We start from the raw sequence: 23,183 nt of genomic DNA, 5'->3' as shown, positions 1-23,183 counted from the left end.
GTTGTGCGCTTCTTGATTTTTCTGCCTGCCTCCTGGGGGAAGGACCTGCTGCGCCGGTACTCAGGAAACCCTGTTTGGGAGAGTTTCCATGTCCCCTGCGAGGGGGGATGGGGATGGGCACCCTGTGAGCTGGTATTTCCAAGCTTTTGTTCTCTGGCGGCTTTCCCTGGCGGTCTGTTGTGTCTCTTCTGAGAGTCAGAACAGCAGCGGCTGAATCTCAGCCTCTGTCACAGAACAGAGGGATCCCGGACCATTCTCCACTGATGTTCTGGCCACTTTAACTGTTTCTGTTCGTGCTGCTCAACCCTGCAGCATCCCGGGCTGTGTGCCCCACACCCGGCGTCCCAGCCCTCACTTCCAAGACTGGCGCATCTCTGTCCTTTGTGTTTCTAACCCCGCCAGCCGCCAGTCGCCAGCCGCCCCGTGCGCGCTCCCATAGCTCCCGGTCTCAGTCTGGTGTCTCACGGGTGCTGACCGTGAGTCCGCCTGCTCCCCCGTGCAGGTGGCCCACCAGCCGCCAGCCAGCCCGCTCACGCTCCCAGAGCTCCCGGTCTCAGTCCGGATCCAGTGAGCACACTGGAGTTCCGGAGCTCCGTGAGATGCTTGGTGGCACGCGCTCCCGGCTCACGGCCTCAGTCTGCTGTTTCGAGGGTGCGGGTCCACAGTCCACCTGCTCCCTGGTGCAGGTGGCCCACCAGCCGCTCCATGCACACTCCCAGAGCTCCCGGTCTCAGTCTGGACCCAGTGAGCACACTGGGGTTCCGGAGTTCAATGAGATGCTTGGTAGCGCGCATCTCCGGCTCACGGTCTCAGTCTGCTGTCTCAAGGGTGCGGGTCCACGGTCTGCCCGCTCCCCCATGCATGTGGCTACCGCTTCCTGGCACCCAAACACGGCGGCTCCCTCCCCCTTCTGTTCATCTTCCGTTATCTGTGCGTGGTTTCACAGCTCCCGCTTCATACCTCAATACTCAGCGCTGGAGATGTTCATTTGTAGAGATCCAGATGTATCTTCCTGCATCTCAGGCTGATTCCGTCGGTGTTCAGGCTGGTCTGGTACCTATCCAGCTCGACTCAGGGGACCGGCTGAATAAGGGGTCCCCTACTCCTCTGCCATCTTAACTCCAAATCTCTGAAATTAAAATATTTCTTACAGAAANTGTCTTGTTGGATTTTCTAACTCTATCATTCCTTCTACATTTTTTGGTTATCATTCTGCTGTAAAGAAAACTGGCTTTCTCTTCTCTCTCCATTTGTCTGGTTTTTTAAATTTAAATAAGAACAGACTCATGAATTCTTATCTTATAAAATGGGTTGCGATTACTACTATTGTTATTGTTTTTATTACATTTTGATGCTCAAATTGTTCCCAAATTTGCCTAGAAGAAGCTCATTCAGGCTGCTCCCATGTCACTTTGACATGCCTCTGTCACTCTTCTGGCATTTTCTTATGTTCTGCTACAATAAGATGCTTCAGGTCTATCTTGTTCTTTCCTATTCCAGTTCTAGAATCAGCCGTTTCTCCAAGAACCCCTGACCCTGGCTCCTTCTCTTTGCTTAGATGCAGCTTTGCTTCAAGGCTTCTCAGCACACAGAGATATGTACATTCACGTGTGCCTGCACAAGTGCACACACACACACAATTAATTTCTTTCTTCAACATCATTTAAAAATTGAGCATTAATGAATTCTTTCCTCATTTTCTTTCTTATCTCCTTTCATTTTTTCCTTTTCTCTTCTGGTTACCTTTCTTTATCTTTCTCCCTCTCCTTTTCCTCTTTCTTTATATTTTCCCATGTCTTCTTGCTTATAATCGAGAGAAAATATTCTCTGAATTTTCCAGACATGGAAATCATGTACATCTCTCATTTCTTCAAGAAAAAAATGGGGATAGATAGGAGAGATGCTATAGACAGGAAGTGGCCCAGGAAGAGAACAGACCTACCAGCCTTCAGCAGCAGGCTGTGGCCCACCAAGCCCCTTGTTCTCTATCAAAAGAATGAGGATGTTGTTGCTGGCAACTGCCCTTTGTTGCATCTCTTGGTCTGGACTTACAGAGAAGTCAGAGAAACCCAGACTTTAATGTTAACAGCATCCTGAACCTTAGTCTCCCAACAGTTAAACATAACCTTAAAAACAACAACTTTGCAGTTTGAAGAAATTTTACCAGACACTTTAATTTGTTTTAAGATCCTTAAGTAAAAGTTTCTTTCATAAATGAGCAGTACTATCAAAGAAGCAAAATATTTAGAGGTTCATAACTTGACACAAAGTATTTTTCTACTTTTACTTCCTAGTTAAAGATCTAATTTAACCGGGTAATTTATTTTCTTTTTCATACAATAATAGGTCCTGACTAACTGGTGTGAATATAAAATATACATATCTGGTACAAATGTAGGACTCACAAATCAACCTTTCTGGTACAAATTCAGGGCTCACAAAACTAAACTTTTTAAATCCAGTACACTTTTCTAGAATATTACAGAGTTTATCTTGGTTGATTTGTCTGCCTTATTCTTGGCCTTATGGCTTTTACAAGTTATAGATTCACAAAATTTTAGTCTGATGGATACTTCAAAATTATGCAGTCCTACCTTATCATCCTATACTCACTTCTAAAGGAATTATTTATTATGACAATTTTAAAAAGAAGAGACTATTTAGAATTCTGCATCATTTTCAACTAAATCCTTTCAGTGCCTATCATAAGGTTATAAGCCACATAGCTTTAAAATATTTTAATCAAACATTTGATTAGTTCATCTATTGAATACTGACCATGTGCCAGGAGCTGTGTAGATGCTGTGGATACAGCATGGTGTGGACGGTACGTGGTGCATGGAGAACAGACAGTAGGGGATTATGGACAGAAACAGACACTGGTTAGGAGGTTACTGCAAGCATAGCCTAAGCAAAGGTCATTGTGACATGGACTGGAATAACAGATAAGGTGGTGGGTTGGATTTAGATATATTTTGTTAGAACTCACAGAATATACTATTGGATAGGATGTGGAATATAAGAAAAAGAAAGAAGTCAAAGATGACTTCAGGATTGTATTTGTTTTTTAGCCCGAAAAACTGGAAGAATAAAGTTCTTTCAATTTGGGGAAAATACATTTGGGGTGGGAAAGAAGTCAAGTGTGTTTTGTGGGCATGATAATTTTGAGATGAATATTCTATTTCAATATTCTATTTCAAAAATATTTTAAATTTCAAAGCAGAGATGCATAAATATTTCAAGTAGAAAACTTAGGTGGAGTTCAATGCAGGGATAGGGACTAGAGAAGTTATCAGCTTATAGCATCAGGCTAAGACCCAAAGGTGTATTTTTAGCTGACATTTACTGAAGTCTTAATTCCAGCTATTGTTCTGAGAGCCTTACATGCCTTGATTCATTTAGCTTATGCAGCAATCCAGCCCAACCAGGTAAATACTATTATTATCATTATTATCATTATTATTTACAAACGAATAAACCAAGAGCAAAGAGAGACTGTGTAATGTATCCCAAGTTTCATAGTGAGTAAATGTCAAAGCGGAATTTGAACCTCAGCTGTCTGAATCTACAGTCTTGTTCTTAACCAACTAAAGGTTAGGTACTAACGTATCTTGGCATTGACTACGAGGCAAAGGAGTTTAGAATATGTGTGAACTTCCAAGATAATAGGTCGCACCAGTAATTAGCTGCTTCATTACGATTAAATTACACACTGGAGATCTGGAAGAATTTAGCAAGTTCCATAGATATTCAATTTATAGCCACAGATTAACTTAGTCACGGGTATTATCAAGCTCATAATGGCTAATCATTTAGATATTGTGCACACCTTGCCCTACTGCCTAGCACTTTTGTAAAATCTCACTGTCATTTAAGTCTTTCATAATCACCCTTCATCAAATAGCAGTAAAGAGTGCTACTAAAAGGTTCATTTCATTAACCCCTTGTCTTCTAAACAGACAATTATAGTCTATGTTCATTTCATTCTACATACTAAGAAATAACTTAGGAACTTTGTGTAGGAATTTCAATTAACTCAAAGGATATTTATTGAGCACCAAATTGAGAGTGGTGAGATACTTAGTCTTGTGAGACTGCCTTTGCCCCAAGATTTTGTAGGCTAAATACCAAATGGTGCTAATTAATTTCCCTTCTTTGATAAGGACATATTTCTACTTTTCCTACACAGAGATGACTACCTAACTTCTAGAACCCTGCTGTTAGATATTGCCTTTGCTGAGAGTGCTGGAAGTTTGTATGCATTGTGAGAACAGACTTTCTAGAAATGCTTTTCCAACTCGAAGAATCATTTGTATAGAGTAGGTCTACAGTAAAAATGAACGTTTGTCCTGTGCTTTAAGTCAGTTTTCAATCAACATGGCCCATGGACCAAATCTCCTGTTTTTGTATGGCCTATGAGCTAAGAATGTTTTTTTCCCATTTTCAAATAGTTGGAAAAAATCAAAAGAATATTTCATAACATGAGAAAATTATATGAAACTCACATTTCAATGTCCATAAATAAAGCTATATTGGAACACGCTCCTCCACTTAAATACAGCTTATGGATATTTTTGTACTCTACAGAAGTTAAGTTGGGTATTTGTGACAGAAATGTTCTGCAAATACTGGTCCTTTACAGAAAAAGTTTTCTAACCCCTGCTCTATATACTTTAAAAAAGAATCAGTCATAACATATTTTAGAATATAGAATATTTATTTTTGTACTGCTCTCCTTGAAAATCATGGCTCCATGTGGCAATGCTTAGTCAAAAGTAAGAGGACCCTCTTATCAATGAGCTAGAAAATAAAAAGAACAGCATTGAAGCAAGTCAACAAGTTATCATAATTTTTTTTTAATTTGATAACTCTCCCTACAGAGGGCCAAATCTGAATTACTGTTTGGCTGATTTTAAATGACTTTCCACTCTTCCTTTAAGACAGCTCATTCCTATATGTTTTCAATGGAAAATTCCAGGGTTCTATACACATGTATCAGTGCTGGACAGTTTTTGAAGAAGAATGTGGAAAAGAAGGCTTTAAGGTCTAAGGAAGAGCCCTTGGACTTAACATAAGCAGGATGATAATTTTTCAACTCATAAGGCTTTGCCCAATCACAACATTTAAAATTCAACCATCTTTTGCCATCCTCACAACTTAAGTTAACAAACTAAGTATATTTATCTTTGGTTTGAAATGAGGAAGCTGAAGTCCAGAGCATCATAGTTGTATAATGGAAAAAAAAAAAAGCATCGGGCTTAGGGTCAAAATCTCTGACCTCTTTCCCATTCAACTCCTAAGTGAGTGTCCCTTACGCAGAAATGCAAGTGAGAACAATTGACCAGCTAACCTCACTGGGCTGCTGTAAGATTAAATAAGATACATATAAACATGCTCTGAAAACTCTATAAAACACTTTATTTTAAAAAAGAAGAAAAGAGAAAAAAGGCAAGTAACTCTGGGATAATTAGTGGGGTTCACCTGCCTTCTAGCCTTGTGTTCATCCCATTAGCCAAAGCTAGTGGAGGTGAAAATGAAAATCATTTGCTATGGGAGTCTGTGCCTTCGGCCATCAAACGTTTTCAGTTTAGTTAGGATGAATTTCACACCAGAGGGCCTGTGATCCACAATTGCATTGCTCTCATCTGTTTCCTCTAGCAAGTAGAAAGACAAAAGCTTTACACTGACTATATCAAATGCCATCAATTCGAGATTTTGTTTTATAACGTGGCTGCAAAAACCCTGAGTGTCAACACAACAGTGTTCCAGATGCCACTCAATCTATATATTTTTTAAATAAATTGCAAATTTACTCTACTGAATAATATAATTGATAAAATCACCATATCTTTGGACTTCAATGAATTATTTGTATGATGGTGTTGTTCTTCATTACATGCCTGAATGCACTCATTAAGCTCAGAGTGAACCGTAAGCATAAAAAAGCACAAAGACAATGTGCCTGAACCAGCAGGAAGCGCACATATCAACCAGCACAGAATCTGGCAGGTTTGCTCTTTGAAGGGAATGTTCCAAGCATTGTATCTAAATTTCATATTCAAGAGGTGATTTAGCTTTTTGCTTTCCAGTGAGGAATGAGAACTGCATATCCCTGATTGTAAACATAAACCTGAGAAGATTGCTAAACTGAGAATTTACCTATTTTTCAAGTTATTGGCACTTTTTGCCTGCATTGTTTAAAAGCCTAAGCTCATTTTCAACCTCATTTTCCCTCAGGTTGTGTATACCCTTGCCTTCAAACAGCACCATGTTCCAGGGAACTTTTGATGCCTTTTCATTCTTTCCTTGCCATCTAAAGCAAAGGCTATGCCCAACTAGCCTGACAAGAGCTCTGCACAAGGCTATGCAGTTTCATTCCTATTGGAAAGATAGTTTCTGAGCCAGATTAGGCTGATGTGAAGGGTTCAAACAAGGGTTCATTTTTCTGGGCTCCCAAGGTTAAAACAAAATATATTCATTAATTAATTTACCAAATATGTATCGAACACTGGATATTCTGGGTTCTGGGAATAAAAAGTGACTAGAATAGACAAAGTTCCTGTTCTCTTGATCCTCACATTGGTAGAGGTGGGACAGGAGAGACAAATAATAAACAGCATATTTACCATAATAGGTTTCTTTATAATATCTTATGTATGCTATAATAGAGTATTATAAAGTGCTAGAAAGATGATAAAGACGTGGTAAGAGAGCAAAGTGGTAAATGGAGCTGGAAATACTACCTTATATAGAATGCTCTGGTCACCATTAATGTTCTCCAGTACTCCTAATGCTCATCTTCTAGGAACACGGGAGGGTGACATTTCCTCACATTTTAAAACTTGGGTGTGACCATGTGATTTACTTTGGCCAATGAAATATGAGTAGAAATGACATGTCACTGTCAGGCTGAAGAATTTAGGAGCCGCCGTGCAATTGTCTAAAGTGTTTCCTCTTGCTATGGCAAAGCTTTAAGTCTCATGTTGAAATAGTGGCAAATTCTAGTTTCTAGTCTGGCATGTAAAAGATCGATTTGGAAGTCATCACTTCTGTCCATACAACAAGTAAAAAGCTGAACAAACTAAAAATCAACACTCTTCTTAGATTCAACAGAGCATTGAGATCACAGGGCAATGAACTGCCCCCCAAGACTGAAGAGACAGAGAGGTGGATATTGAGAATTGCAACTTACTGGAGTGGAAACCCACAAGCAGAAACCTCCACCAGAACCAATATCAAGGTAGGAAAACCTAAATGGTAATTGATGGAATTGCCAGAGCATTAATATGGACAAGTTTGAGAGTTAAAAAACCCAAGGAGCTCAGTCTTAGGAGAACTCCTGCACTTCAGTGCACTTCTTACATTGAAGATCAGAGAAGAATTTCCTGGTGCTTTCCAAAGCAGGGAAGGAAAAGGAAGCATAATGAAATAAGCCCAGCGCAATCTGTTTTTATTAACAAAGCATGCCCTCAAGAGGAACTATTTTACCAAAGCCTAATCGGCTTAAGTTTTACCAGAACCTAACTGATCTGGAAGAAGGAAAATACCCAACTCCTTCCCCCTCTAGCTTTCCCATGTCAACTAACTAAAGAGGTGAAAGACTGAGAAGCAGTTGTTAAGATCACAGCCCAGGGGCACAGCACAGGCTCAATTAAATGATCGAAACCGAAGTACAGAACTATAGAATGCTTTCCTTCCTCCCACATCTTACCACAATATCAAGGGGCTCCTGTATAATATAAGTGGATACTATGGAAAGAACTGCATGCTTCAGACCACATTTAGGAAGTTTCTAGGGAAATCCCAAGACAAAAGAGGAGACAAAACACCAAGGAGGAAATTTTAGCCTCTGATACAGATAGCTAGAGCAAACAATAATCACCACCTAAATTTTTTTTTATGTTAGTCATCATACAGTACATCATTAGTTTTTGATGTAGTGTTCCATGATTCATTGTTTGTGTATAACACCCAGTTGTTCCATGTAATACGTGCCCTCCTTAATACCCGTCACCGGGCTAGTGCATTCCATGCTCCCCCCACCCCGCCCNGTAGTGTTCCATGATTCATTGTTTGTGTATAACACCCAGTGTTCCATGCAATACGTGCCCTCCTTAATACCCGTCACTGGGCTAGTGCATTCCATGCTCCCCCCACCCCGCCAAAACCCTCAGTTTGTTTCCCAGAGTACATAGTCTCTTGTGGTTCATTTCCCCTTCTGTTTATCCCCCTTCATTTTTCCCTTCCTTTTCCTACCAGTCGCCCTGCTATTCCTTATGTTCCACAAATGAGTGAAACCATATGATAATTGTCTTTCTCTGCTTGACTTACTTCACTTAGCATAATCTCTTCCAGTCCCATCCATGTTGATGCAAATGTTGGGTAATCATTCTTTCTGATGGCTGAGTGATATTCCATTGTATATATGGACCACATCTTTATCCATTCATCTGTTGAAGGGCATCTTGTCTCCTTCCACAATTTGGCTATTGTGGACAATGCTGCTATGAACATTGGGGTGCATATGGCCCTTCTCTTCACTATGTCTGTATCTTTGGGGTAAATACCCAGTAATGTAATTGCTGGGTCATGGGGTAGCTCTATTTTTAACTTTTTGAGAGACCTCCACACCATTTTTCAAAGTGGCTGTACCAACTTGCATTCCCACCAACAGAGTAAGAGGGTTCCCTTTCTCCACACTCAAATCAAATCCACATTGAGATACTACCTTACACCAGTTAGAATGGCAAAAATTGACAAGGCAGGAAACACCACCTAACTTCTAAACAGATAAACATAAAACCTCATACTAAATAGTGGTCTATTACAGGCATACTAAAAGACAAAAACACAGTTTGAAGAGACAGAGCAAGCATTGGGACAGATACAGACATTGTAGAGATGTCGGAATGTTAGACTAGAATTTAAAGCGACTATGATGAATATGCTAAGAGTTATACTGGGGAAAATGTACAACATGCATGAAAGGATGGGTGACGTAAGCAGAGATAAAAACTCTAAGAAAGAATCAAAAGGAAATGCTAGAAATCCAAACTAACAGAAATGAAAAATGCCTTTGATATTCTCACCAATGGACTGGATATAGCCAAGGAAAGAATCAGTAAACATGAATAAATGTCAGTAGAAACTTCCAAAACTGAAACACAAAGAGTAAAAGTTATAAAAAAGACAGAACAGAATATTCAAAAACTGTGGAACAATTACCAAAGGTATGACATTTTTTAATAGGACAACCAGAAGGAGAAGGAAGAAACAGAAGAAATATTTCAAGCAATAATGACTGAGAATTTTCCAAAATTAATAATAGACACCAAACCAAAGATCAAGAAATCTTAGGGAATACCAAGCAGAATGAATATATAGATAAAAAATAAATACCTAAGCATATTATATTCAAACTGTAGAAAATCAGAGATGAAGGAAAAAATCTTGAAAGAAGCCAAAGAATAAAACACTTTACCTATAGAGGAGCAAGAATGAGAATTACATTAGACTTCTTTAGAAACCATGCACACAATAACACAATGAAATGAAATATTTCAAATGTTAAAAAAAAAAAACCCAACCATCAATCTAGATCCAACCTGTATCTGGCAAAATTTTCCTTCATAAGTGGAGAAATAAGACATTCTTAGACAAACAAAAATTGAGAATGTTTGTTACCAGTAAACCTGCTTTCCAACAAATATAAAACAGTAATTCTTCAGACAGAAGAAAAATGATAGGTCAGAAACTCAGATCTATATAAAGAAATAGATTCAAGAAGGAATAAATGAAGGTAAAATAATATCTTTTATTTTTCTTACTCTTTTTTTAAAAGATTATATTTATTCATTTTGAGAGAGAGACAGACACACAGAGAGCACAAGCAGGTGGAGAGACAGAGGAAGAGGGAGAAGCAGACTCCCCACCAAGCAGGGAGCCCAACATGGGGCTGGATCCCAGGACCTGGAGCTCATGACCCAAGCTGAAGTCAGACGCCCAACCACCTGAGACACCCAGGTGCCCCTCTTTTTCTTATTCTTAATTTATCTAACAGATAACCGTTTTTTCAACATAATAATAGCAACAATGTTTTAATACAGCTTACAGAGAAGCGAAATGAATGACAGAAATTTCATAAGAGATGGGAGGGACGAACTGAAAATACTTTGTTATAAGGCACTTATACTCGAAGTGATACACTTATTTGCAAGTGGATTTGTATTAGCTGTAAATGCATATTGCAAACTCGAGCACTAAAAAAAATTAAAAATAATGCAATTAATATGCTAAGAGAGGATCACACATTAAAACTGAGAAAGCAGAAAAAGATGGAAGACCAAAAAAAAAAAAACCAAACAAACAAAAAAAACCCCACTAAAACAAAGAACAAGGATAGTGAATAGAAAATAGTAACAAATATGGGAGATATTGATCCAACTGTATCAATAATCACTTCACCCATCAATGCCCTAAATATACCAATTAAAAAATAGAAACTGACATATAAAATTAAAAAACCCCACAAGATCCAACTATATATTATCTACAAGAAACCCACTTAAAATACCATGACACAAACATATAAAAGTAAAGGGATGGGGGCGCCTGGGTGGCACAGCGGTTAAACGTCTGCCTTCGGCTCAGGGAGTGATCCCAGCGTTCTGGGATCGAGCCCCACATCAGGCTCCTCTGCTATGAGCCTGCTTCTTCCTCTCCCACTCCGCCTGCATGTGTTCCCTCTCTCACTGGCTGTCTCTATCTCTGTCAAATAAATAAATAAAAAATCTTTAAAAAAAAATAAAAAGGAAAGGGATGGAGGGAAGTAAAGGGATAGGGTAATATATATACTATGCTAATACCAATCAAAAGAAAGCTGAACTACTGGCATTATGAAATGTTGGAATTTCCATCTGCCTGAGTCCCTCATGCTTATGATAAGCAGAACTCTCTTTCTGATCCAAACCAGACATATGGGGGAATGAAAAGCACACTTTTATTTTAAGTCAGTGAGATTTGGGGATTGTTTGTTGGCACAGTAAAGCCTAGCCTATCCTGACTAATCTAGGTAACCAGGGGGTAGCTCTCTGATAGGAACCTGAATGATGTGTGACAGGAAGTCTGTGGATATGCTGGGGCAGGAAGCTCCAGGAAGGGGGAATAATAAGAACAGAGGAAGAATCATGCTGGAGAGTTCTGAGAACTCTAAAGAGAACAATGTGGTGGCAGTACAGTGAAGAAGGGATAGAATAGAAGATGATACTACAGAAAGTCAGGGCTAAATACCAGAATAGAATCCAAAATCCTTACTCAAGTCATTTTATATTTTCTTCAGTGAGGGAAAGTTTATTAGTTTCCTACATAACAAATTACTATAAACTTAAAAAAACACATTTAGTATCTTAGAGTTTTTTGTGGGTCAGGAGTCTGGGCATGCCATAGCTGGCTTCTCTGCTCCGTCTTCCCATGCTGCAAGTAAGATACTGGCAGGGGCTATGATCTCATCTAAGCCTTGGGATCCTCTTCCTATCTTATTCAAGATGTTGACAAAATTCATCTCTCTGTGGTTGCAGGATTGAGGTCTCTAATTTCTTGCTGCATGTCAGCTAGACATTACTCACAGCAACTGGAAGCTACCCATAGATCTTGGCCAAATGCACACTCCTCCCACTACCCCCCAACTCACAACATGGCAGCTTTCTTTCAGCACAGCAGGAAGGCATCTTGCTGACATCAAATCTGTCCGACCTCTGAGAAGACCTAGACCCCTCGAAAGGGCTCATACAATTAGGTCAAGCCTAGGTAGGGTTAATTAACTCAGGTCAACCAATTTGGTCCTTAATTGCATCTGAAAAATCTATTTTGCCATATAACATTTCGAGAGTGAAATCCCATCTTTCACATTCAAGGAAGTATTCTTCCAAATAATCACAGAGAGTATGTGAAGGGGTGGGAATCTCCGGGGCCATCTAAGATTTCTGTCTTCCACAGGGAGCCATTCCATGATTTAGAGCAGCAGAGGGATACAATCTGCTTATGTTTTTAAATGAATCACACTGGATACTGGGTAAGGAATAGTCTATGGTGGGACATGGGTAGAAGCAGGGAGACCAGCAGAAGGTAATTACAATTGTAAAGGAAAGAGATGATGGTAGTTTGCCTTAAGAGATAGCAAATGAGATGATAACATGAGTTAAAACCAAATATTATTTAGATTGTCATTTCTAGCATACATCCACCAAATAACCAGATAGTTCAATAATATATGCTCTAATTTTAGTACCATGCCAAATAAGCAATATATTTTCAAGAATAATTTTTTTAATGTTAAAATTTTATCAACCATTCTTTGCCTATTGGGCTATGACATCTCTATCCAAAAAGTAAAGGCTGAGAGGCCAAAACTTAGACATTGTGCATCCCCATGTACCTGGTTCATTTTGACAAGTAACCCAACACATACTGGGAGTCATACAAAATCAATTCTCCTTTTTCCTTTACCACAGGAATCACAGAAACATTTTTAAACTTAACAGCAGACATCGAGGGAGGATATCGTCAAGTCCTGGTTTCAAAGAAAACCAAATAAAAGTGTGATATTACTAACTATCCAAATGAAAAATCTCTCTCCCCCAGGCTTCCTCCTCCCATGAAAATACAATGGAAGTAGAAAGATCTGGAAGTCTGATGCCAATGAGCTAATGTCTATCAGTAAACAATCCAATAATTCCTAGAGTAAAGAAATCTGTCCACTTAGCCCATAATTGCCCAATATTTGATGATTCATTTTTTTAACTTTATGTCTATTAAATTTTCACATATGGGAAATACTTTCAAATTATTTGGTTCCATTATGTTTCTTCTGGACATTTTTATTATATGTGTCATGTTTTAAGTACTTATTTAGGTAATATAGACAGTTTAGCTAGAGCTAAAAACAGCTAGATAGTTTTCTGGAATTGAAGAATTTGTTTAATTCTTAACAGTTAACAAGAGAACTTAGCCCTCCAAGGACAGAATTGAGACCAATAAAGCTAGAAACAGACACAAATAGGTCCACCCAGAATGAAAGGAAGATTTCCATTGGGAAAATGCTCTCACAACTGGGAATTAGCCTTCTTTTTTTGACAGTTAACTACTGTACTTTAAAGCATTCTTTTTAGGATAACTGGAATAATTATGGCTATTGCAACCTTTTAATGGAGAAATGGCTCATGGAGAGATAAAGATGGAGAGTAAGCAGGCTCAGTGGCCCTACCTAATTAAAACCTGTCATCCAATTAAATACATTTCCAGAAATAGATGAGTCTCAGGCTAGTTTTCTGATAGGGAAATGGTGGTCCAAAGCATTAGTCACACAATGAGATGTTCTTGCTATATTCAGTCACATTTTTTTTTATGGAAACAGGACCCTGATTTTTCTATATGCAAATTAAATAGAATATTTATCCTTATACACAGGATATCTCCTAAAAATATGTTACTCCCTTTTATTGTTGAATATCTTGATGATCTTTATAATACATAAGTACCAAACTATAAATCTAGGCATCAATTATCCATTTTTCCATGTTTTCTCCTTTTTGCTATTACAGAAATGACTTTGTCCTCATTCCTCCATCCTAAGACAATACCATACAGTTTGAATTTTTAAACTTCTAAGTCCTGAAAATAACTGTGCTTCAATTTTAGCTTGTCTCACTGTGGCAGCCAAATCAAGTTAAAAATGCATGTACATATAAGTAGCTTTGACATCAAGATATCATTTGGCTATTAAACATTCATAGCACTGTGCTTTTCCAAGCTTTGCCTGTTTATCCATATACCAGACACCAAGATTCAAACTCTGTTGAAAATAAACGTTTTGAAATAATTAATTATCTGCCACTGGCTTCATTCCCACTATAACCTTCATTTCCCCCAAGGTTAATAGGGGCTGCTCCCAAATGCGGGGCCAGGTGATGTTCCTCACCTTCTTGTAGAACCATCCCGCCAACTTCACTTAATTATATAGTGTCCTAAGCTCAGCTTAGCTTGCCCAAGTGCTTGCTAAATTTTCTTTGCTGCAAGTGGCACTAGCTACAAAGCTCCATCAAAAAGTACGTAGAGGAACTAAAGCTTTTTTCCAAATTTCCAAAGCAACTACCCTTCTTTGTGACTAAAAGAGAAGATACAATGTTAGTTCCATGGAATTTTCTATTTAAGAAAGGAAAATTGAGGCTTTAACTTCTACTTTCTTGAGGGCTTCGCTTTGCAACCAGCCCGCTCCCATGGGTGTTGTGTAGCCTAAAGTTGAATTGGGTATGCCTATTTGTATGTGGGAGAGAGGGAGAAGGTTCTCAGTGCTCATTCTTGACTTTCCAGGAAAATGGACTTGTTTTCTGGCTCCATCACAATCACACTCATGTAAAATTCTAAAATGTCTCCACTTAACAGAGAAAGAGATTATTATATGCCTCTCTCAGTTTTTCTCTTCTCTAGCAGTTAGAAAGGTTCAGAAGAAACTTTTTGGTTATATCAAAATCCCAATTTGCCTCATTTATTTCTGTAGCTGTGACTTAAAATTTCCATCAGTACAAAGTGACAAAATTGAATTCTACTAGGTATATTGCATAAGCACACATCTTAGTATGTGTCTCTGTCGGTGCTTTTATTTTTTTTATTCTACAAGTTAACATTCTTCCTTTCTAGAAAGGAAAACCAAGCAAAACTTAGCAGAACACCTTTAATATAAGTCTACCCACACAGGGTGCTGCTATATAGTCTTCTCCTATATGAACAAAGATATTTATCTGACTGATTCAGAGATTACTTCAGATTCTTTATCTATTATTTGGCTACATAGGCAAGGACCCTTGCTATTCATTTACCCAAACTGCCTGCTTTTATAGGTAAGAATATTGATTAGTTAAGTGATTTACCTAAAATCCCATGACAGAGTAAAGACAAAGCAAGAATGAAAAGCAATTTCCCTTACTATAGTTTATATAATACTTGTATTGTTGATCAATCCTGCTTCCAAGAGTTATTAAAGTAAGTACCTTGGGAGCAATAAAGAATCAAAAATGGAAAATTAGCACATTAATTTAGAAAACTGGTCATAGTAATTTAGTTATTACTTTGGTGCTGAATAATATATATGTTAAAATATATATTATACATATAATTTATGTAATTTCTTTGCAACGTTTTAACTTTCTGGCCCTTTAGGAGATGAAGTCCCTTACACAAGGAGATGGTATGGCCTTTCTGAAACCTGGGGCACTTAGCACAAACTCTCTTTCAGACCCAAGATGATTCTCTTATAGTAAATTGAATTTCCATGATAAACTGCATGGTGGTTTTGCAACAGTTCACTAAGCAGCACCACAGGTAATAAAGATGGAACCAGTGGCCAAATCACAAGTGACACAAAGATGCTGAATCATTTTAAAACAAATTTGTGGTGTTTTTAACACTTTTCCAGTCACAGTGCTTGGTTTAATTTCCTGAATTCAAACACATCATGCTGACAATTTCTCAAACCTTGCTCGATTAGTAAATAATCTTATTGAACAACAAATATCTTGTTTTCTGTATCTGATGTTCTCATTTAGTGAGGTGTGACATATTATCCAGGTGGTGTTGAGTCTGTGAAGTACAAGGTGATATTTCTCTATTTAGTGGCAAGTGATGTGGCATTAGTGTGATTGTTTATTTGCAACTTTTTTAAAAATCTGAGTAAGATTACTTGCTTGCTTACTCAGGGGTGGTAAGATTGTTTTAAAAACATCCTGATTGTGATTGTATACAACAAAAATTGACCGTCAATAAGGCATTAAAGTAGGCTGTGCTCAGAAGAGACATTAACGAGAGCCCCATTATGGTCGTTTGGGAAAAATGCCCTCAGTTCTTCATTCTATCTACGGTTTTTGCAATGTAATTGTGCTGTACCCTCCTCCCATAAATGGGCTTTTACCATGTGACTTGCTCTGGCCAATGCATTGCAAACAGAGGCTTGAAATGGTCTTACATATCAGGGATTGTCCTCTTTTCCATGATAAATTTGCACTGACTAGACTAATGGTCCCAGAAGGAGCATCAAAGTTATGTGGAACAGAGCCAATTCACAGATGTATAAGTAAGCTGTTGAACTAAAGACCATAAAGTGGGAACACCCAAGCACATGAGTAAGCCCAGGTAAGTTCAGCAGAGCGCCTAGACTACTCCTGCTGAGTCTAGAAAGATAAACATTAAACGTTCATTGTATGTCACTGAAGTTTTGTGGATACTCATTACACAGAATAATTGTGGCAATAATTGAATGATAGGTCTGTGGATCTCTTTGTCCCCCCACATCCCTTGACAATATATATCCTAGGTCCCACACTCAGACAGCTTGCAGTCAAACAAGAAAGAAGTGTTATTCAGTAGTGGTCATGTTTCCAGCACTGGGGAGATACACAAGAAAAACAAAGCATGGTCCATGCCCTTAAGAAATTTATAGTCTCATTGAGAAAGAAAATGCACATACTCCAAGAGATAATTCACATATCAGGGTATCTTAACTAGGGGCTTATATCAGTTTTACTGGAGAGCTTTAATCAAAATGTGCATGTTTTTGGTGCCAGTGAGGACTTACTGAATTTAAAAACTCTGGGGGTTTGGCCCAGGGATATATATTTTAGAAAAGCTCTCCAGGGAATTCCAATGCTCTCTCCTGAATAAGAACCAATGGCAAGGGCTAAGTAAAAACACATACTGTATTTGTGCATAAGTGCAATAGAGAGTAAGAGAAAGGCGAAGTCAGCAGAGGCAGCAGTTGTCACAAAAGTCATAAGAGGCAGCATCTGAATGAGTTCTCAATCACAGGATTTAGGTAAATAGAAAGAGGGGTGGGAATTCGAGCAGAGAGAATATCATAGCTCTAGAAGGAAGATGGGAATTAATATGCATGGATAAAATAGAGATTTATTTATTTAAACATTTATTGATTCACCAAGAACTTCTTCAGCATTTACCATGTGTCAAGCACTAGTCTGAGTTCTTCACAAATATTAACTATCATAGCAACACTATGAGGTAGGCACTGATATTATTCTCATTTCCTAGTACTAGCTGACTAGAGTTGAAGAATTCCTATACTCTCTAGTGAATGGGATTACTATTTGATAGAAAAATACTAAATGTCTAGAATAATTTTTCTTTGCAAAGAAACCTATAGAGAAATACCAAAGTCACTGTCCACTACCTTGAAACTATACATAATAATAATAAAATTATATATTATCATATACCAATATAATAATAGAGTGATTATACTTAATCAGTAATTATCACACACACAATTATCACTTAATGTGATTAAGCATCATCACATTATTATTATTAGTTTCCTAGGGTATATATACGTTGCAAAAAAGGAAGATGGAAAAAAGGTTAAAAAAGCACCACATTGAATTTGACAGTATTCATCCAAAGTTCAATTTTAATCATTTAAATTTTACTAAAACTATGTATATCACAAATGCTTTGTAGAGTATGTCTTTTCTTTTTAAGTAATAAGAGGTATTTATTTCCCCTTATAAATAAGCTCTGAGGATCATTCTAGCCTTCTGCTTTTCACTCTGGCAATCTCTAGACATGAATATTTACTTATTGCTCTGTTACATCATGTGAAGAAGGCTGCAAATCCAGGCAGGATTTGTGTATACTTCTCTATTTTCAGAGTACCTTCTAAGTCCTTTAAGTACAACTAATTGATTTCTATCTGAAAATAAACATCTAATAATGACACAATTATAAACTTAGTAGATATAACATAAATTTATAGTGCTAGAATGGTCATCTATAAAGAACTACCAGATTGTAAGTAGAATTGTATTTATACCAACTCAACCAGACAGCTCTTTAACTTTTCTTTGAACATTTTCAGGGGGAAAATTCAGTCAACACAACTGGATTACAAGAGTAATCCATTCAGCTAACAAAATGTTATGGTAAAGAGTAGGTGAATAAGGCTTGCAGTTTACCTCTTAATAACTAGATACTTCAAGATATTTTTCTTGGATACGTCAAGATTTTTTGAAAGCTAATCGAAGTATGCAATGCTAATTTTAAAATTAGCATTAATCATTTTATTCTCTCAGACGGAAAATGCAAATATAAATAAAAGACTATTGGTATCGATTGATTGACTCAAATCTTCTTTGGCTTGTTTGCTTCCAAATCCATTCTTCACCCTTCTTCTGTACTGTGTCACAGGGAGACTGACCCTGCAAACTGTGTCCCGTAGNGACTGTGTTCTGTAGGCCTGTGTGTGCTGGCTTCTGATCTGGTCAAAAGGAGATACTGGTAGCAGACTGGGGGTGAGGGCATGGTGGAAAGAAAGGAGTAATAGGATATTTTACTCTTCCAAAATAGTAGTAGTGGCATGCATTGCTGCAGCTTCTACCAGATTGGTACATTAGATGGCCTTGACATCTAAGGTCTGGTAGACTACCTCCTCTCCACTCTTCCTATCATTTTAAACCTAGATATGGTAGCTGCTTCCTGCTGCTGCTAATTTTGGGGTTTTCTCCTTTCTCTGTTGGGCTTTTTAGCTCTTCCATCACCTATGTTATTAATTATCTGTAGTAAATACCCTCTATTTGAAACACTTAGAGTGGTATCTGTTTTCCTGACTAAACTCTGACTGTCAAAAACAAGTAATCTGGGGTGCCTGGGTGGCACAGCGGTTAAGCGTCAGCCTTCGGCTCAGGGCGTGATCCCGGCATTGTGGGATCGAGCCCCACATCAGGCTCCTCTGTTATGAGCCTGCTTCTTCCTCTCCCACTCCCCCTGCTCGTGTTCCCTCTCTTGCTGGCTGTCTCTATCTCTGTCGAATAAATAAATAAAATCTTTAAAAAAAAAAAACAAGTAATCTGTTCTCAAAAAGGATCTGAGACAGCTTACAATAAAGACACAGGATCACCAGATGTCCCCCACAAAAAAAAAAAAAGAAAAGAAAAAAGAAAGAAAGAAAAAGAAAAAAATTGGAAATCTATCTAAATCAAGAGGTAAATATAGTGGTTAAATAGAGAGACAGAAGGTTTGAATGTATTAATTAAAATGTTTTCTGTTTGCAATGGGATTTTTCTCTCAGCCATTCTCATCACCATGAACCAACAAAACCATCAACAAAATAAAAAGGCAACCTACTGAAAGGAATAAAATATTTGGAAATGATATATCTGATAAGAGGTTAATATGCAAAATACGAAAAGAACTTAATATAACTCAACACCAAAAAACCAAAAAATCCAATTAAAAAATGGGCAGAGGAAGTGAACCTTTTTTCCAAAAAAGACATAAAGATAGCCAACAGACACATGAAAAGATGCTCAATATCACTAATCATTAGGGAAATACAAATCAAAACCATAATGAAATATCACCTTACACCTGTCAAAATGGCTCTAGAATCATAAAGACAAGAAATAACAAGTGTTGGTAAAGACGTGGAGTAAAAAAGGAACCCTAGTACACTGTTGGTAGGAATGTAAATTGGACCAGCCATTGTAGAAAACAGTATGGAGGGTCCTCAAAAAATTAAAAATAAAATTACCATATGATCCAGTAATTCCACTACTAGGTATTTACCCAAAATAAACAAAAACACTAATTTGAAAAGATATATGCACCCCTATGTTTATTGCAGCATTATTTGTAATAGCCAAGGTATGGAAGAAACCCAAGTGCTTGCCCCTCCATAGATGAATGGATAAAAATACGTACCTCACACACATAAACATATATACAATGGAATATTAGTCACAAAAAAAAGAATGAGATCTTGTCATTTGCAGTAACATGGATGGATCTAGAAAGTATAATGCTAAGTGAAAGAAGTCAGTCAGAGAAAGTCAAATACCATATGATTTCACTCATATGTACAATTTGAGAAACAAAACAAATGAACAAATAAAGAAAACAAGACAAAAACCCAGACTCCTCTTAACTATAGAGAACAAACTGATGGTTACCAGAGGGGAGGTAGGTGGGGGAATGGGGAAATAGGAGAAAGGGATTAAAAGTATACTTATCATGATGAGTACCGAATAATGTATAGAACTGTTGAATCATTATATTGTACACCTGAAATTAACATAACATTGTATGTTCATTATACTTCAATTTTTTTAGAAAAGGAAAAGAAAAAAAATGTTCTCTTCACAGTGGGAATTTTTCCCTCAGCCATTTTATTTGCTGAGTCTGAGTAGTGAATATTCCTTGAAAAATATTCAAATAAATTTTTCAGAACAATGTGAAATCGAATACATTGGTGGAGGTTGGGGCTATAGGGCAGTCAGAAAAGCAGATTTTCTAGTACTGGTATTCTAGTTCTGCCTGGGCCAAAGTCTATCACACATGCTTCTATTGTAAACACAGGACAAATACTAGTCACGTATTCAAACTCCTCCTATGGGCACAGTCAGGTTTACAAGCAATTCCATTTCTTTCCCTTCCTCTCAAGAAAGTGTATCATAATGTATAATGCATAATAATTAATGGAATTGTTATAAGGCTAACCTTGAATCCTTTCTAATTTATCTTACAAATCCAATCATTCACAACATTTGATATTTTATTTTTATAAAATAATTAGTTATAGCAGAGCTAACAACTAATCGATGACTCATTACTCCATGGAGAATTTCTGGTTTACACTAATTGCAGAAACCATATAACTGTCAGAGTTGTTACCTCACTTTGAATGCATGGGCATACTCTGTATGTCTTCTAAACATTATGTATGACTAATAAGTTCCAGGCTTATTAGTAAGATTACCCACAATTAATGGGTTCAAAATCACTGATTGTATGTCCTTAAAAGTGACAAAGTAAATTTAAAAACAGCAGGCTGATATTGTATAATCATGTGTATCTAGTATATGCTAAATTTTGCAAGGCCAAGAAAGAACTTCAATTAATACTGCAATTGATTAGCTTAGGTATTAGAATAAATAGTCACTGTTATAAATTAACTGTTTCATAAGTAACATTATTTAAGGACCCAACATTAAACAAAGTCTGTCACCTGTCTAAAAAATGTTAATGTTATCACAAGTAAATCAGAAACACAGAATGTGCATGGATCTAAATGAGCATGTGCCAACCAAAAAAAAATATCCTGACTGCATGGCCTGCTGAGGGTTATCCATAAAGTCTTCTTTTTGTAATATAAAGTATAGCATTAAAGTGAAAATTTCCCATTATTTGGCATTCCTTCATCAAAGTGAAAGTTCCATGAAAATAAAAGTATCTTTATGTTGCTCATTTTGTCTCACAAATATCTTGTGTCTGGCTCAATAAATATTTGTTGAATGAATGAATACTACCCTCACTCTAATTTGAATGTCTCAGGTGTTTGATGTTTGTGATAAATTGTTGATTTCTTAAGAATATCATTTTGAATTACAATATATGAATTAAAATCAAGTCCAGTCCCATCAGAGACCATTATGAAGGTTGAATATACAAAGTCTCTCTCACTACTGGAATGATTTTTCCACCAACCAGTGTACACAATAGGGATGATTAGACTTTCCAATTGTGGAAGAGAGCGTTTTTCCATTTTCTGGATCTCAGGATGTAGATCTTTTCAGCCTCCTTCTCAAGATTTTATTCCTTGAGATAGCTTACAATGAAGAGCTTACAGATGCCAATATTATAAAAACAAGTGTAACAATTTCCATGGGGGGATATCCCTTTTGGCAAATTACGATAGAAACCAAGAATCCATGTGGTTTGGCTAGCCAAACTTTCCTGGAAATGGTCATCAGACATAACAGAGAACTGATCTTGTCCCTGCCAGTTTCATTCCTTTCCAGGAATAAACTCAAAAGTAACCCTTAACCAAAGGTCCCCAGTGACATCCCCTCACAATTAATCTAATTCTCTTCCCATAAAAAAGTGAAGAAATATCAGTCCCATAACATTTAAGAGACTGAACACATTACCAGAATTGTTAAAACTTAACAGTTGTTGAAACATGGCCAAATCCTAAACTTTTGTACTTTTTCCTTCCAGCCTAATAGTCACCTGACTCCTATTCAAATATTTGGTAGAAAACTACAACCAAATAAACAGCTTTAGTTCTTCTTACAAACTGTTCTAAATAAGCACCAATGTAACAGCTGCAAAATATGTCTACGAACAACACTGTTATGTAACAGAGACCAACGGTGAGGGTTTTGAAGCATTATAGTGTGTTTAATCCAAGCATTTGCGTGCTATCCACCTTCCATCTGCTGCAAAAATGAATCCTCTGGTTCCAAGTCAGTATAATAGAATAAATATCATTTGTGGCTCTGCCAGTAGTACAATTACCGATTCTATAACTGCTCTTCCTCTTCCTTTCTCTTCTAGGATGAAAGAAACTGAGGCAGCAAGCTGGATACATCCAGCAGGGTTCCCTCTAAGCATACCTCTCTTTCTATAATCAAACTCAACAGAAACAGGCTCTTCCTACTGGGACCTCAAACATGAAGAGGCTGCTGCTCTGCAGAAAATAAATAAGCAGACATCAAAGATTTGTAAGAAATTTGATTAAGAAACTTCCTCAGTCTTTCTACACAGCGGACACCTACTACTGGAATGTGCTGTAGCTGGAATTGGATACATGGACTTACTTTTGCCTTTGGGTCCTATTTAATCAATGCGCATCCCTCAAGTTGGACACTGTAATGAAAACTTAACAAAATAATGACCCTTGCATGAATTTAGTCTTTGAATCAGAAACCTCATTCATTTGTGTCAAAATATTTTTGTCATTCACCACTTAATTCAAGAGCAAGGTTTAAATTCCTTGTAGAATTGAGAAACTAGTAATACCTAATCAAAAATGATTTTACTGCAGTGAAATATCAAGTAAAATGTTTCCTTGCCCAAGGACATCATACTACATATCACCACAATGAAAACAGTATGGGGAGGGGGGTAGAAAATATTATCTGGGGGGAAAAGCAACAACTTTGCCTTATTTCTTCGACCATTCATTTAGGTCTCAAGATTCTCTCAATGAGTAACCAAACTTCAAAACTTCAGGACAATGCAAATACTCAACACTAGACTGGTCTGTACAGATAAACTTCCAATCAAAGCCACTTGGATAAAAATATGTTAAAAAGTAAAAACTGTAAAATCATATAGAAAAGTCC

The sequence above is a fragment of the Ailuropoda melanoleuca genome, chromosome 2 (assembly GCF_002007445.2).
Source record: "Ailuropoda melanoleuca isolate Jingjing chromosome 2, ASM200744v2, whole genome shotgun sequence".
Classification (NCBI taxonomy): Eukaryota; Metazoa; Chordata; class Mammalia; order Carnivora; family Ursidae; genus Ailuropoda; species Ailuropoda melanoleuca.
This window is presented reverse-complemented; position numbering follows the sequence as displayed.